The following is a 13,999-nucleotide window of genomic DNA, read 5'->3' on the forward strand; positions in this document are numbered from 1 at the left end:
CCTGAGGGTGGGAGAGAGCGTGGGGGGTAGTTGGGGAGAGGAGCCATGGTGGAGGTGAAGAGGGTGGCTGGATTCTAGAGATACTGGGAAGGGAACAAAGGCGAGGAAGCCTTTCTGACTTGGAGGATGGAACTGGCTGGAAGCTGGTGAGTGACATTTGAGCATATTGGGTTGGAGATCCCCGGGGACCCATGTGGGGCCCTGAGCTCAGAAGACAGGCCTGGCTGGAGATATGCATTTGGGAGTAACGTGTATACCGGTGATGCGCGAACCCTTGGGGTGGACGAGGTAGCAGACGGGGACCATATGGGCCAAGAGGAGAGGAGCAGAGAGGAGGACCTAGGAGTGAGCCCCACCATTTAGAGAGACTGGGGAGGACTTCCCAGAGGGGCACAGAAGCATTGGGTGGTCTATGGAAACCCAGGGAGGCGGGTTTTGGGGGTGTAGCTGCTGCAAAGTGGGTGGGGGCATTTCGAGCCTGAAATGCCAGGTGGCCCCCCTGGAGTCAGGAGGCCAGTGATCCAGGAGGCCGGGGCGGGCCCAGCAGGTCAGGCCCAGGCTCTTGGGGAGTAGGGCCGGAGGGAAGCCGCTGGCAGCTTCACCAAAAGCCCGTCTGGAGAGGTGAGAGGAGAATGTGGGAGCCAGAAAGGGAAGTGGGTTTGGGAGGAGGGGGGGGAGGTTTTGTTTTGTTGATTTAGCCTGCTTGTTGCCACCTCCCACCTTTCTTTCTCAGAAAATAAATGTGCACGGCTCAGAATTTCAAAAATCGCAACGGTTTGGCTGTGCGAAGTCTCCATCCCCCATCTCCCTTGGCCTCCTGGAGCTCTCGCTTCCTGGAAGCAACTCGACCTGTTGCGTGCATGCTCTTCCAGGGATGTTCCCTGCGTCAGTCAGAACGTAGGTGTATAGATTCGCTCTCCCCGAGTGGTAGGTAGCACGGTATACGCCCTCCGCAGCCCCCCTTGTGTTCTTTTCCCACGTAGCGGTCTTGGTGTGCTTCTAGAAGGGTACGTACAGTGCTGCTTCATGTTTCGGGCTATAGAATATTCCAGCGTATGGATGCCACAGCATTTATTTAACAAATCTCCTGTCTTTTGGACTTCACGCCCAGTGTCCCACTGAGTCACCTTGTGCTCTAGTCATTTTGCAGCGTAGGTGGCTCCACGTGGGATAAAGTCTCCGAAGCAGAATGAAAAGGCCAGAGGTGTGTGCATTTGTGTTTTGAAAGACATCAGCAAAAAAAAAAAAAAAAAAAAACAATCAGCAAAGTGCTCTCCATCGAATTTTTATTTTATTTTATTATTTATTTAATTAGTTTTAAAGATTTTATTTATTTATTCATGAGAGGCATAGAGAGAGAGAGAGAGAGAGAGAGAGAGAGAGGCAGAGACACAGGCAGAGGGAGAAGCAGGCTCCATGCAGGGAGCCCGACGTGGGACTCGATCCCGGGTCTCCAGGATCAGGCCCTGGGCTGAAGGCGGCGCTAAACCGCAGGGCCACCTGGGGCTGCCCTCCATCGAATTTTTTTATTTATTTATTTATTTATTTATTTATTTATTTATTTATTTATTTATTTATTTATTTATTTTTTCCATCGAATTTTTAGAAAGATACCCTCCCTGCAGCAATGTACGAGGCTGCTCGTTTCCCACGCCCTTGGACATGAAGTGTCACCAAACTTGTTGATATTTGCCAATCTGGAAGACAAAATAGTCTCTCAGTAGAGTTTTAATTTGCATTTCTTTGGCTGTGAATGAAGTTGAACGTGTTTTCATGTTCAAACACACGTGAGAGCCACTTGTGTTTTCTGGGAACTGTGCCTTCATTTGTTTTGCCTGGTTTCTTTCTTTTCTTCTTCTTTTTTTTTTTAAAGATTTATTTATTTATTTTTGAGGCAGGGCAGGGGGTAGGTGGGGAAAAGAACAGGGGGAGGAGAGAGAATCTCAGGCAGGCTCTGCGCTGAGTGTAGAGCCCAATGTGGGGCTCGATCCCATGACTCTGAGGTCATGACCTGAGCCAAAGCCAAGAGCCAGATGCCCAGCTGAGTGCACCACCCAGGTGCCCCTGCTTTGCCTACTTTCTGTCAGGTTGTTGGTCTTCACCTTATTGAATCGCAGGTGATCTTTACATATTAAGGAAACTAGTATTTTTGTCTAGAATGTCAATTACAAGTGTTTCCCCTGCAGTCGATCAAGTTTTTTGCTGTTGTTGCTATTTTCTTGAGAATCGGGGATGCTGGGACGCCTGGATGGCTCAGCAGTTGAGCGTCTGCCTTTGGCTCAGGGGATGATCTCCAGGTCCCGGGATCGAGTCCCACATCGGGCTCCCCCTGGAGCCTGCTTCTCCCTCTGCCTCTGTCTCTGCCTCTCTCTCTCTCTCTGTCTCTTGTGAATAAATAGATAAAATCTTTTAAAAAAAGAATTACAGATGCTGACGGAGTGAGTCACACGAGTGGCCGGTCCCCGGCGTGGAGGTCCCTGAGGAAGCCTTGGGGTGGGTTCCAGATTGGGAAACTCCTCTCTGCTGATGGGGAGGGAGGAAGCTGCCGGGTAGACGGCTGAGTGCCTCCAGGGATGGGGTTGTGTGACGAGGTGTCAGAAAGTTAGAGGGGCAGGAGAATGGTGGTATTAGGGGAGAGCAATTGGCTTAGCAAGCCCTGGAAACAGCTAGAGGGGGGGCAGCGGGTGATGGTGCGGGGTGCTTTCCCGGGCTCTGTGTCTGTCTGTTGTCCCGGGGCCAGCCTAACGGCGGCAGTTGCTTAGATCTTGCCTGTGATCTGGAGTTTTCTTTATCTTGCTCTGACACCACACCAACGTCTCCTGCCCTGAGCCACCCGGGCCCAAAGACCAGACCACTAGGAACAACCCCTCTGCCCCGAAGCCCACCCGAACCGCGCAAATTAGCCAGCCCTAAGCTAATCACCCTGCCCTGCCTCGCCTTCCCCCACGGAGCCCCTAATAAAGGCCGTGGCCTGTGATTCCCCTCTTTCCTCTCTGCCTCCTGAGCAGCGCTGGTGCCTCTCCATGTGGCCCCGTGTGGTGTAACACACACCCCCTCAGGAAATGGAAGTAAGGAAAATCTTCTTTCAATGGCATTAGCCTCTCTGTGTGTCACTTGGTCACCTCCATAAACTAAAATCCCGTGTGTACAGGTGAGACAGCAGTGCCCTAGGGCAGGGACAGAGTACGAGGGTCCACAGACTGCAGGCTTATGGGTGGGTGGTTAAATAAGCAGGCTCTCAGGGCGGGCTTCCTGGAGGAGGTGGCCTGGAGACGAAGAGAGGCCTCAAGGTGGGGATGGCAGGTGCACATTAGGAGGCACAGGGGAGTGTCTCTGGAGGAGTGTGTGCCCCTCAGCGTGGGCAGTGGTGAGAACTGAGGCTGGAGAGAAAGATAGGAGAGGAGGCAGGGATGAGCATTGGGGGGCGGGGGGGTGCAGGGAGAAGCAATAGGGTCCATGATGCAGGGCGGGGCCTGGGGGTACTGTTTGCAGTTTCTTAATTCTCAGAAATGATTTGACTCTGTGTTAACTCCCTCTGGGTGTTCAGGGCGGGGCTGCTGCTGATAAAGGGTCTCAACGGTGCCAGGTGGTCCAGCCCCACTGTTGCTAGGACAGCAGACCCGCCCGCCCCTTCCCCTTGGATGTCCACTAACACCGCCCGTCCCTGGTGAACTCAGCTCTTTGCCTTCACTCCCTTCCCGGGCCGCCACCAGCATCCTGCTCCCACCTTTCTGCTGGTGGCAAGGCGGCCGGGTGCCCCCCCCATCCTCCTCCACGAACACCCCCTCCTGTCTTCCAGAGCTTCTCTTCTCTCCCTCAGGGTCAGATGCCACACCCGCCAGCTGGTTCTGAGTTTCAAGTGGCATTTGAAGTGAGGAGAGAATCCTTGAGGACCAAACAGCCTTCGAAACACGGCCAGCAGAGCAGCAAATGTGGACTGGCTGGCGGTGGCACTGCCCTGTTGTTTGCTGGGGGCCCGGCCCACACGGCCGCAGGTCACCCAGAATCTGTTTTTGGGGATCAGGGGCAGAAATTGCCTCTTTTTTTTTTTTTAAAGATTTTATTTATTTATTCATGAGAGAGAGAGAGAGAGAGAGAGAGAGAGAGGCAGAGACACAGGCAGAGGGAGAAGCAGGCTCCATGCAGGGAGCCCGATGTGGGACTCGATCCCAGGACTCCAGGATCATGTCCTGGGCTGAAGGCAGGTGCTAAACCGCTGAGCCACCCAGGGATCCCCAGAAATTGCCTCTTCTAATAATGTTGGCCTGGATCCTGGTCCTTTGTGCCCCAAGACACCGAGTCCAAAGGGAGTTCATAAACCCGTGCACACAATTGGCAATTACTCCTGCTACCTTGTGGTTTCTTTATTGTTGCCTGGAGAGTTATTTACCTTTTTGAGGGTGGAATTTGTGGGGCAATAATCTCATATTCGGCAGGCGCCTATCCGGTTCTGATGAACTCTGAACTGGGCCGTGTACCGTGGGGCTTAGAATCGTGTTGTATTTGCTTTGCCCCCCCAGGAAAGACACCGTGTAATGATTCACCAACGTGTTATGTAGGCCCAGCTGTGAGTGCACAGAATAAAGGGAAGCCAGCTGGGCTGTGGTGGGCAGAACAGACTTCTAGAAAGAGGAAGAGCTCAAGCAGACAGTGGGTGTGGAAAAGGTGGCAGAGGGGAAAGGAGGGGACAGGAGGTCTGGCGAGGAGGCCCCACGTTTCTGGCAGCCGTCAGTGCGGGGAGGTTGAGGGTCAGTCCTCTGGGAGGGCAGGAGGATGGTGATGGCTACCCTGGGGTCGACAGGTGAGCTGGGATGGGAAGGACAGGAGGCAGCGGAGCCCCAGGGACTCCGTCAGCGTGTGTGTGTGTGGGGGGGGGGGCGGGGGTGCTGTGCATGGTGCACCGTCTCTGCTTGCAGGGGAGCTCTGGGGACCCTCAAGCTCAGTGGACTGGGCATGGACTCTGACCCTGCCCTTCTGGGAGGCCTTGAAACATCCACTGTGGGTCTGTTGCCTCCCCAGTACCCTTCGCTTGCCCCCAGGGCAGGAAACCAGTGTTTCCCCAGATCTGGGCTCTGTGAAGCTTCTGGGGGGTGGGGGGGGCAGGCATCCTTCCGAAAGCAGAGGTGGGGAGCTGCAGCTGGGAGAAAGTGAGGGTGCTGGCGGGGGCGAGGGCATCGGTGTCTGAAATGTGGGATGTCAGTAATTCAGTTCTTGGACGTTTGGGGTACATATCCTCTCTAGAACCTGACTGATGGCTCCAAAAGAAAGAAAAATGTAAGTGACCAAAAAAAAGGAAATTGTGTGAAGGGGGATGAAATGCTTGGCTCAACGGCGAGGCTGGAGAGAGGATGTGGGAGGGAGAAAGTGACAGCTCTGCCCTCCTTCGTCCCCCTTCCTCCTCCATCCTTCCTCCCCCCCCCCCCCCCAGTCCGGTTTGGCTTAATCTTTCATGTCCTGAACCGTTCCTCCAAGTCCAACAGACGCTTCAATGTTGAAATGTTGCTTAACAAGACTGGGGGCTTCTGGATTCTCCTGGGACCAGCTTGCTGTGTAATCCCACGGCCACCTGCTTGCGGCTGGACGTCCTGGTCTGGGTCTCACACCTGGCGTCTCTCCTTGGAGAAGAGAAGTTTTGCCTTTGAGGTGCCTTTACTTACCTCCTTACGATTTCCTTGAGGGTCTGAAAAGAGCAGACGAGGGGTCTGAGGAAGGGAATTCCTGGGGCGAAGGGGCCTGTTGGGCCCAGCCCGGGCCAGATGGGAGGGAGCAGGGCGTGGGGACACCCACCCTGCGTTGTCTCAGGGCCCCAGGTTTGCCTTTCAAAGGAAAGGCCCTCACCTGATAAGGTGGGCCTCGTTCCATTAAAGCCAGCCTTGTTGGGGCCCCGGCGTGAGGACGCGGGGCCGGGGCCTCTGTGGGTGACCTGGTGGTGGCCAGGCCTGCCCTGGGCACCACTCCCCAGTGCCTGCTGCTGCGGGCAGGCGTGTCACCTCTCACATGCTCACGCTGCCGTAGGAAACGGAGGCCCGGGCAGGTCACACGGCTGCTTCCGAGTCCCCCGGGCCTCCCAGGGACAGCTCGGTCCGACGTGAGCCGGGTCTTGGGGCTCCTTCCCACTGGCTGGGCGTGACGGGCCCATCGAGGCTGGGGTCCCCGCTCCGATTTACCCCCTGGAGCGCCGTGGCTGCCAGTGGTTGTGGAGGTCCCTTCACTTGGCTCAGGGAGGAAGATGTGGGCCTCGGTACAAAAAGTAAGAGGAAAAGAATTGCCTCGAATAATTTCAGCTGATCCCCGTGACACCTCCCCTGGCCCCAGTGTTCCAGAATGTACCTCAGGCCCTCCCTCCTGAGACCCAAACAAATGAATCTGTAATGGTGAAGTTCACAGTGTTCAGGGGGTCACGCTCCTACCTCCTCACACAGACGCCGAAGCAGGTGGTGGCCCGGGGCCAAGGCGCCAGAGACCCTTATTCCAAGCGTGTTTCCACCTCGGCAGTGCCCTGTGGGACGCCGTGGGGACGCGGGTCGGGAGAGGGGGTTTAAGCATGAAAATGATCTTTTTTTTTTTTCCTTCTCACTTTTCATGTAGGGGCTTGGTGTCCCTCGCAGGGCAAAGGGAATCCGTTTGCACACCAGCCAGGGGCTGTCGGGGCCGGGAAGGGAGGCCCAGAGCTCAGGGCCAGGTCAGACCCCCCCTTCCCACGGCCACCTGCTTGCCAGCTCCATGCTGCGGGTTCTGGTGGGTTCTGGGTGGATCCCAGGGCAGGAGCCCAGGCCAGCTGGAGCCCCGGAGGCAATCTGGGGGGCAGCAGGTGTTTGCCCTCCCGAGCTCTGCGGGGGGTCTGGGGGCTTGATCTGGAAGGACCTGTTCTTCCCGTTTTTTCAGAGGTTTTTGAATAATGCATTTTGCCTCGGTCCTTGAAAGAAGCCTGTGCCTCATGATGCTAGAATAATGACCTGTGTCACATGTCAGCCACTGGGGCTCTTAATCCACCTCTGCATTCAGATAGCAGAGATGTATGGCCTCTGACATTGGGTTAGCAGGAAAAATGCCATTCCGGCGAGGAGAAGGGTCAGCTTTGCCAGCTGCCCTGCAGCTGTGGCCGCCCGACAGGGGACGGCCTCCGTCAGCACATGGCGATGGCACAGGACCCCTGCACACCCCCGCATGCCGCATGCTTACGCACTGGCTCCTGGTCGTGCCCAAAACAGACCAGAGAGGTAGTCACTCTGGGGGATTATAAAAGTGCCCCCCCACCCCCCAGGGCCATATACTGTGAAAATTCCGTGGACAGTACAATACCCGGAAGGGCTTGGAATAGACCAAGTGCTCAATAAATGGGGCTTCAAATCACCGTTGTACCCATTTCACAGAGGAGAAAAGTTGAGGCCGAAAGAGGCCCTGGGACTCAAAGCCGGGTTGACCTGACTCCAGAGCCCCGACTCCCCTGTCACCAGTGGGAACCATGGTGTGTGTCCTGTGTGCTGGAGAGCCCTGCCGAGCTGAGCTCCTGTTGGCTGTGGGGCCACTTAGGAGTCACACCCTTTCCCGTCTGGGCCCTCTGTCCTTCTCTGACCTTCAGTGTCCTCTGGTCAGCTGAGGGTGTGGGGCGCATGCCAGGACCCCTCCCCTCCCCCCCCACCCCACGCAGACCTCTTCCTCCTGCCCATTCACCCTTTCCTGGCTCCTCGCTGCCACCCACCACTGCGCTGGCACCTGCAGGCTGTGCCCTTTGGGCGCTGGTTCCACCCGCTGGTTCTCCCCCAGTTTGATCAGCTGACAGCCCCCCCAGGCCCCGGGTGGGAAGTACAGGGTTAATGATTGCTGAGGAAAGTGGCTCCTGAACTCGAATCATGTGAAAAGGAATTTGGGGAGGGAGGCGGCTCCAAGCTCACCTGGCAGCTCCCCGTGCCCCCCCACCCCACCCCTTCCTGCTCCCCCACTCTTCTCTCTCTGGATTCAGCACCACCGCTTTGCCCCTGCCTGCTTTCCTGCCCTGGCCTCTCTGCTTTACACTCCCTCTCTCTGGGGGGCACCTTCTCTCCTCTGCCCAAGCTGGCCCTTGCCCTCCCAAGCTCCGCTTCCTCCCTCGGGGAGCCCTCCCTGACTACCCGGGGGGGCCCCTTCTCTGAACAACCCTGCACCGTGGAGCACATTCTCCCCTGAGCTCTCCCCAGCGTGTCGGGCACTGCGGGGAGGTTCCTGGGAGGCATCAGGGACCTTGCAGATGGACAACGTCTGGCAGGGGAGCGAGCAGTGCATCCGGAGGGATGACTGGGTGGACAGGTAATGATTCAGGGGTGGACGTGTGGCCGTCGAGGCACCTGTGAGTCACCGAGTTGAGCGTGTCCCGGAGGCCGGTGGCCCCGCCGAGAAGTCGGTCTCCTTTCTTGCCCTCACACTTTATCACTGTGTCTGTCTCCACAGAAAGCAGGGATCTCCTTGAGGGCAGCCGTGGATTCTTAAACCTGCTCAGCAAGGACCGAGTTGTGGGCACCTACACCCCGAGGAAATGGGGAATTGAATCCAAAACTCACCTCCCTTGGTGCCCATCGCTGAACCCTCTCCCACTTGGCCTCTCTCCTCTGGGCACACACTTGCCACCTTTCCCTGCCGCCTCTGGTCCCCAGCTCCCCATGCTTCTGCTCACTTTGGGCTTGGAGTGCCTTGTCACCCATGTGGACCTAGGCTGCGTGGAGGTGGACAGTCCCAGAGGCTCAGGACAGTCATCCCAGGACTGGGCCTTGCCTGGGAGTCAGCGTGGGAGCCTGATAACCAGGCTGGTTTCCAGGGGGCCCCCCCTGAGGGTCCCGACTCCGGAAGCCTCAGGTGGGCTCACCTGGTCTGTTCTATGTTTTTAGCCTTAAGCTCTGGGTTCTTTGGATGCACAGTTGGGTTTGGGACTTAATATGAAAGAAGGTTTGCAGGCCCCTGTCTCGATCTCTGGCTTCACCCTCTTCCCCATGGTAGGTGCCCCGGGCCCCACGTGGACATTTCCAGGTGGGGAGTCACTGTCCGTGGAGAAGGCCTTCCTCCCCTTGGGGGGGCGGGCGGCACTGCATCTGTGGTGTGAGCTGAAGCCCGCCTCCCGAAGGACCCCTCTGGGGGTCTTAGTTCTGACCTCAGGGGCTGCAAGGCCTCCTCTGGGGTTCCAGACCTGCTTTCCCAGGATGTGGGAAGGTGCTGGGTGCCTCATCCTCACCGGGTCCCTCCCCTTTCCTTCCTCCTGTGGTCTGGGCTCTCTTGCAGGCTGACAGCCTTATCTCAGACTTTAAGTTTCTGATCAGATTAGAGGCTTGGGAAGAGTGTGAAGATGGGATCGTGCATCCTCCAGCAGCCTGACATTTGACCCCGACAGTTAGGGCCTGCATTCACCTTCCATTGACCTCGCAGGGACTTAGGTTTTCCCAAGGGGGTGGGGGAGGAACCCGTCTATGCACCCATTTTGGAGGCCAATGAGTTTTGAGGTGCGGACACCCTGGTCTTCACCCTGCAGAGCTCAGGGCAGACCAGCTCTGGGTGGGCTCTGCTCTCATCATGGACTGAAATCTCAGCAGTCTCAACTCGGGCTGTGCTTGTGGTCACTGGGCTTCACCTTCCCTCGCTGACCTTAGGAGAACTTACCTTAATTGAGCTATGGTGGGCCCAGGGAAGGAGTGTGTTTTACAGCTTTCCAGGTGGTTCTAAGGTGCATCTTGAGTTGAGGAACCCTATACTACATGCCCGGACCCCATCAGTCCAGCTTTGACTATGTGTGGAGATAGTTACACTGGAGTGAAAGAGCCAGAGCCCTCTTACTCTGTGTATCCTGTAATACTGAAATGTTATTTTACATTACATGTATTTTATACATTTTACAAGCAGGTATTTAAAAATTTAAGATGGGCACACCCCTTTAGTAGCTCAGTTGGTTGAGTGTCTGACTCTTGGTTTCAGTTCAGGTCATGATCCCATGGGTTCTGGGATGGAGCCCCGTGGAGGGCTCCTTGCTGGGCATGGAGTCTGCTTGAGATCCTCTCCCTCTGCCCCCCGCCCCCATCCCCCGCCACTTACGCGTTCGCTCTCTCTCAAATAAGTAAGTCTTTAAAAATATTTTTAAGTCAGTAAAACCAAATATTTAATAATTAAAAATATGTAAATGTGTAATATATAAATGTATAATGCCTTAAGATGAATGTAAAATTCATAAAAATAGACATTATAGTTCTAGCCTGAATTCACAGATAAACAAAAATGAAGTAATGAAAACATTGAAAGCTTACACACTTCAAAAACACCAAATCCAATCAAGAAAAATTGAAGATGAAATATTATTTGATCGCTTTTAATTTTTATTGATTTCTTTAAGATTGTATTTATTTGACAGAGAGAAAGCACAAGCAGGAGGAGCAGGAGAGGGAGAAGCAGACTGAGCAGGGAGCCCAATGCAGGACTCGATCCCAGGACCCAGGGATCATGACCTGAGCCAAAGGCAGATGCCTAACCCACTGAGCTACCATGGTGCCCCTGTTTAATCCCTTTTTAAAGCAGAATCTTTTTTTTTTTTTTTTAAGATTTTGTTTATTCATGACAGACACACAGAGAGAGAGAGAGGCAGACACACAGGCAGAGGGAGAAGCAGGCCCCATGCAGGGAGCCCGACGTGGGACTCGATCCCGGGTCTCCAGGATCACGTCCTGGGCTGAAGGTGGCGCTAAACCGCCGAGCCACCCGGGCTGCCCTAAACCAGAATCTTAAAAAAGTATATTAGTAATATCACTATGTCTCAAGTATGGTTTTTTTTTTTTTTCCCCCTACAAAACTTTCTAGAAAAAACTTTTCCTGGCTCTACCCTAGCTGGGGAATGGTGAGAAGATAGATTTGTGAGATATCTTCAAATATTTTCCGCTGACAAGGCCTTTTGGCTTTTTTTCAGGGACTGCTGTCTTTTATTTATAAGGAGCCATAGTTCTTGTTCCTGAAGCATTTCCGGTTTGCCCTCAAGTTCTTTGGTTTAAAAAAAAAAAAAAAAAGTTCTTTGGTTTTATCTTGTCCAGATGAATAGTCTGATGCAGCATTTCCTGTATCAGTTTCAGAACTGTCGTGTTGGTATTCCACATGTTAGGAAATTCAGCAAACAGGGTAGTAATTATTCTTGCAACAGAGTTTTGCTTGGTTTACTGCCATGCAATCCTGAGAAGGACTCAAGACGTATTTCACATTTCAGGGTGGGTTGTTTTTTGGACATTGTGAGTGTCTCCATTTAAAAACATACACAAAAAGTGAGACATATAAAAAAATTCCATACCTGACCCCAACATTGAGCGACGCATGGCCAATCTTCCTTCCTCTCTACCCTCACCCACCACCCCTGCTCCCAGCTGGATTCTCTTGAAGCTGATCTAAGACATCATTTCATCTGTAATTCCTTCCCTATACATCTCTCAATGAAAAAGGCTCTTTAAAAAACACAGCTGCAGTTCTATTATTACACCTTAAGAATTGATCATTTCTCACTGTCATAAAATATCCAGCATTCAGATTTCCCCAGTTGTCTCATACATTTTTTTTTTTTTTTTTACAGTTGGTATGAGATTTCAGATCTTAAAAATTCTGAAGTGTACATTTTGGACCAAGCGAAAAGACACTGTTTTGGCACTGAGGTACAGGATTTACCAGTAGAGCCTGGCAACTACTGGGCCGAAGGTTCTAGGCAAATGGGCCAGATCCTGCCTTTGGGGTTCAGAGTGTGATAGACAGCAGAAGTCATGAGTTGTTCAGCAAGCATGCATTCAGTCAACAGTGATACTGCCCTGGCTGGGCACCATGGACATGGCAGGAACCAGGCCGACTCACCCAGTCTTGACTGTGGGGCGGCCAGCGCACTGGCATTTCACTGTGAAGTGTGCAGATGGGATGATAGAGACTTGCAAGTGGTACTTGAGTTTAGCCTTGAAGAATGGGTACAACCTCAAGAAGAGAAAGTGGAGGAAGCGGTGTTCCTCTCTTAGTAAACAGCAAGTGCAAAAGTATGGAACGTTCAAGGACAGGGAGGAGTGATGGGATGTGATGAGGTGTGGGGCATGTGGTGAGACTGATGGGAGGTGATGCTGAGGCTGGGTGGGCAGAGGATTTGAGGATATGCTAAGGAGCGGGGTCTTCTAGAACCCCCCAGTGGAGATCCCATGACTTTGTTGTAGGAACATAAAGTTCAGACCATGAGTCAGGAGAGCAGAGCCTTGTAGGAACCATGAGGAGTCATTTGGATTTGCAAGCCCTTCCTAGAGCCTTCCACTAGACCAGGAGTCCTGCACGTGGGGGGCAGGCCTAGGTCTGTCTTCAACTCCATGGATCTCCAGGGTTGGCACAGACAAAGTGCTCACTATGCGTCCATTGACTGATGACCTCCTAGTGCTCCCGATGCAGGACACCCTCGCCCACCTCCACCTTCACCATGGTCATAACAGAGGGAGCCCCCTTAAGCTGCAGCTCGGGGTATGTGGTGGCTTTTCCTAAATGGAGGAGCTATTTGGTTTTATGGACCTGTGCCCCACTTATTATGAATGGGGACTGCAAGGCCAGGGTTGCCCCTGGGGCAGCAGTCAGGTTGGGGCACATGGAGGGAGGCTCAGATACAAGACGAAAAGCTCGTCATTGCATTGTGGATTGGCTCACAATACTAATTTCTCCAAGACTTTCCAAGGGTTGGAGGGGACTCATTCACTTATTTCTTTTTAATAGCAATCTTGCTTTGGTGGGGGAAAAAAAAATGCACATGCTCATAGTGGGCAAACTCTGGTGTCATAGAAAAGGAGGAAAAGAGTAAAGCAAATCCCTAGGGCTAACCACTACCATCTAGAAGGAGCCACTGTGAACACGTAGGGGGCATCCTCCCAAACGCTTTTCTGTCCATAAATACAAGCAGTTAAGTGTAACACAGTTTTATATGGATGGTGTTACGAGATTTATGCTGCTCCATAACCTGCTTTTTTTCATTTAACAACATGTCATGACACCGTTTCCTGTCAGTAGCCACAGATCTGTAACATTTTTTAATAGCCGAGCAGTGCAATTTTGCATGGCTGTACCATAACTTAGCCGGCCAGCTCTCTATTGCCAGAAATTTGGATTGTCTCCAACCTCTCACAATGTGCTAAAGAATATCATTCAGCTTTTTCAGATGTGCAATAATCGCCTAGCAGTAAGTATCCAGGATAGCTGGGCTAGCTGGAACAAAGGAAGGGCTTGGTTCTCTCACTGAGTCCTAAAGCCACCCTGGGAGGTCACCATGGCAACCCCTCCCCGCACGTGGAGCGCCCATTAGCTACACCTCCAGCCGGGGAGGTGGGTCAGGGCCCCCGAGAGGAAACAGTCGGTTTTCAAGCAAAATGACAAAACCCAGGGCAGAAGGAGCATGAGGGAGTGAGTGCTAATGCAGAACGGAGGTGGCTTAGGTTGCGGTGGCATTAATAGCCACTTTTTATTGAGTGCTTGTTATCTAGTAGATATTATGGTTTTTCAGCCTCACAAGAGTCATTGATACTTTCATTATCCTCATTTAACTGATAAGAAAATTCAAGTTGAAGTGATTAGGTGATGGGTCCAAGGGCACGCGTGAAATGATGGAGCTGGGATTTGAAATCGTCTTGCGTCCGCCACTCAGATTTCTCCTTACTGTGCCTTAGGTGCCAGCCTCTCCCCCGTCACCATCCTGAGACCTCCAGTCGCGACTCCCCAGCCCCGGTGCATTCATTCTCAAGGCCTTCAGATGGTGCACCCTGAGCCTTCATCTGGGCTCTTCTCCTGGCTCCGTGCTGGGCACCTGTCACTCCATCCCCTGCGCCACCTCCATGCTGAACGGTGGACAGCTCCCCGAATGTGTGCTGTGCCTCCCTCCTCGGCGCCTTGGCCCCTGCCGCACCCTCAGCTTAGGGCGGTCTCTGTCCTCCATGGCAGCTGCACTCCTGCTTATTCTGCAACACTTAGCTCAAGCTTCATGTCTCAAGAAGTCTTTCCTGAC

The 13,999-nt window shown here is 53.4% G+C and overlaps 1 protein-coding gene across 7 annotated transcripts in view; it reads left to right on the plus strand.

Moving 5' to 3' along the window:
* The window catches only part of PAQR5 (progestin and adipoQ receptor family member 5), a 70,120-nt gene that overhangs the window by 9,156 nt on the left and 46,965 nt on the right, over nt 1-13,999 (plus strand). The window contains exon 1 of one of the 7 annotated variants that reach the window (XM_038580834.1): nt 4,636-4,801. The exons of 4 other annotated variants lie outside the window; for them this stretch is intronic. The gene's annotated coding sequence lies outside the window, so the exon portion shown is untranslated. Of the gene's footprint in view, nt 1-4,635; nt 4,802-5,492; nt 5,644-7,986; nt 8,287-13,999 lie in introns of those variants that run through there. 2 more of the 7 variants (XM_038580833.1, XM_038580835.1) reach the window with 2 other exon arrangements.

This window comes from Canis lupus, chromosome 30 (assembly GCF_011100685.1).
Source record: "Canis lupus familiaris isolate Mischka breed German Shepherd chromosome 30, alternate assembly UU_Cfam_GSD_1.0, whole genome shotgun sequence".
In the NCBI taxonomy this organism is placed as follows: Eukaryota; Metazoa; Chordata; class Mammalia; order Carnivora; family Canidae; genus Canis; species Canis lupus.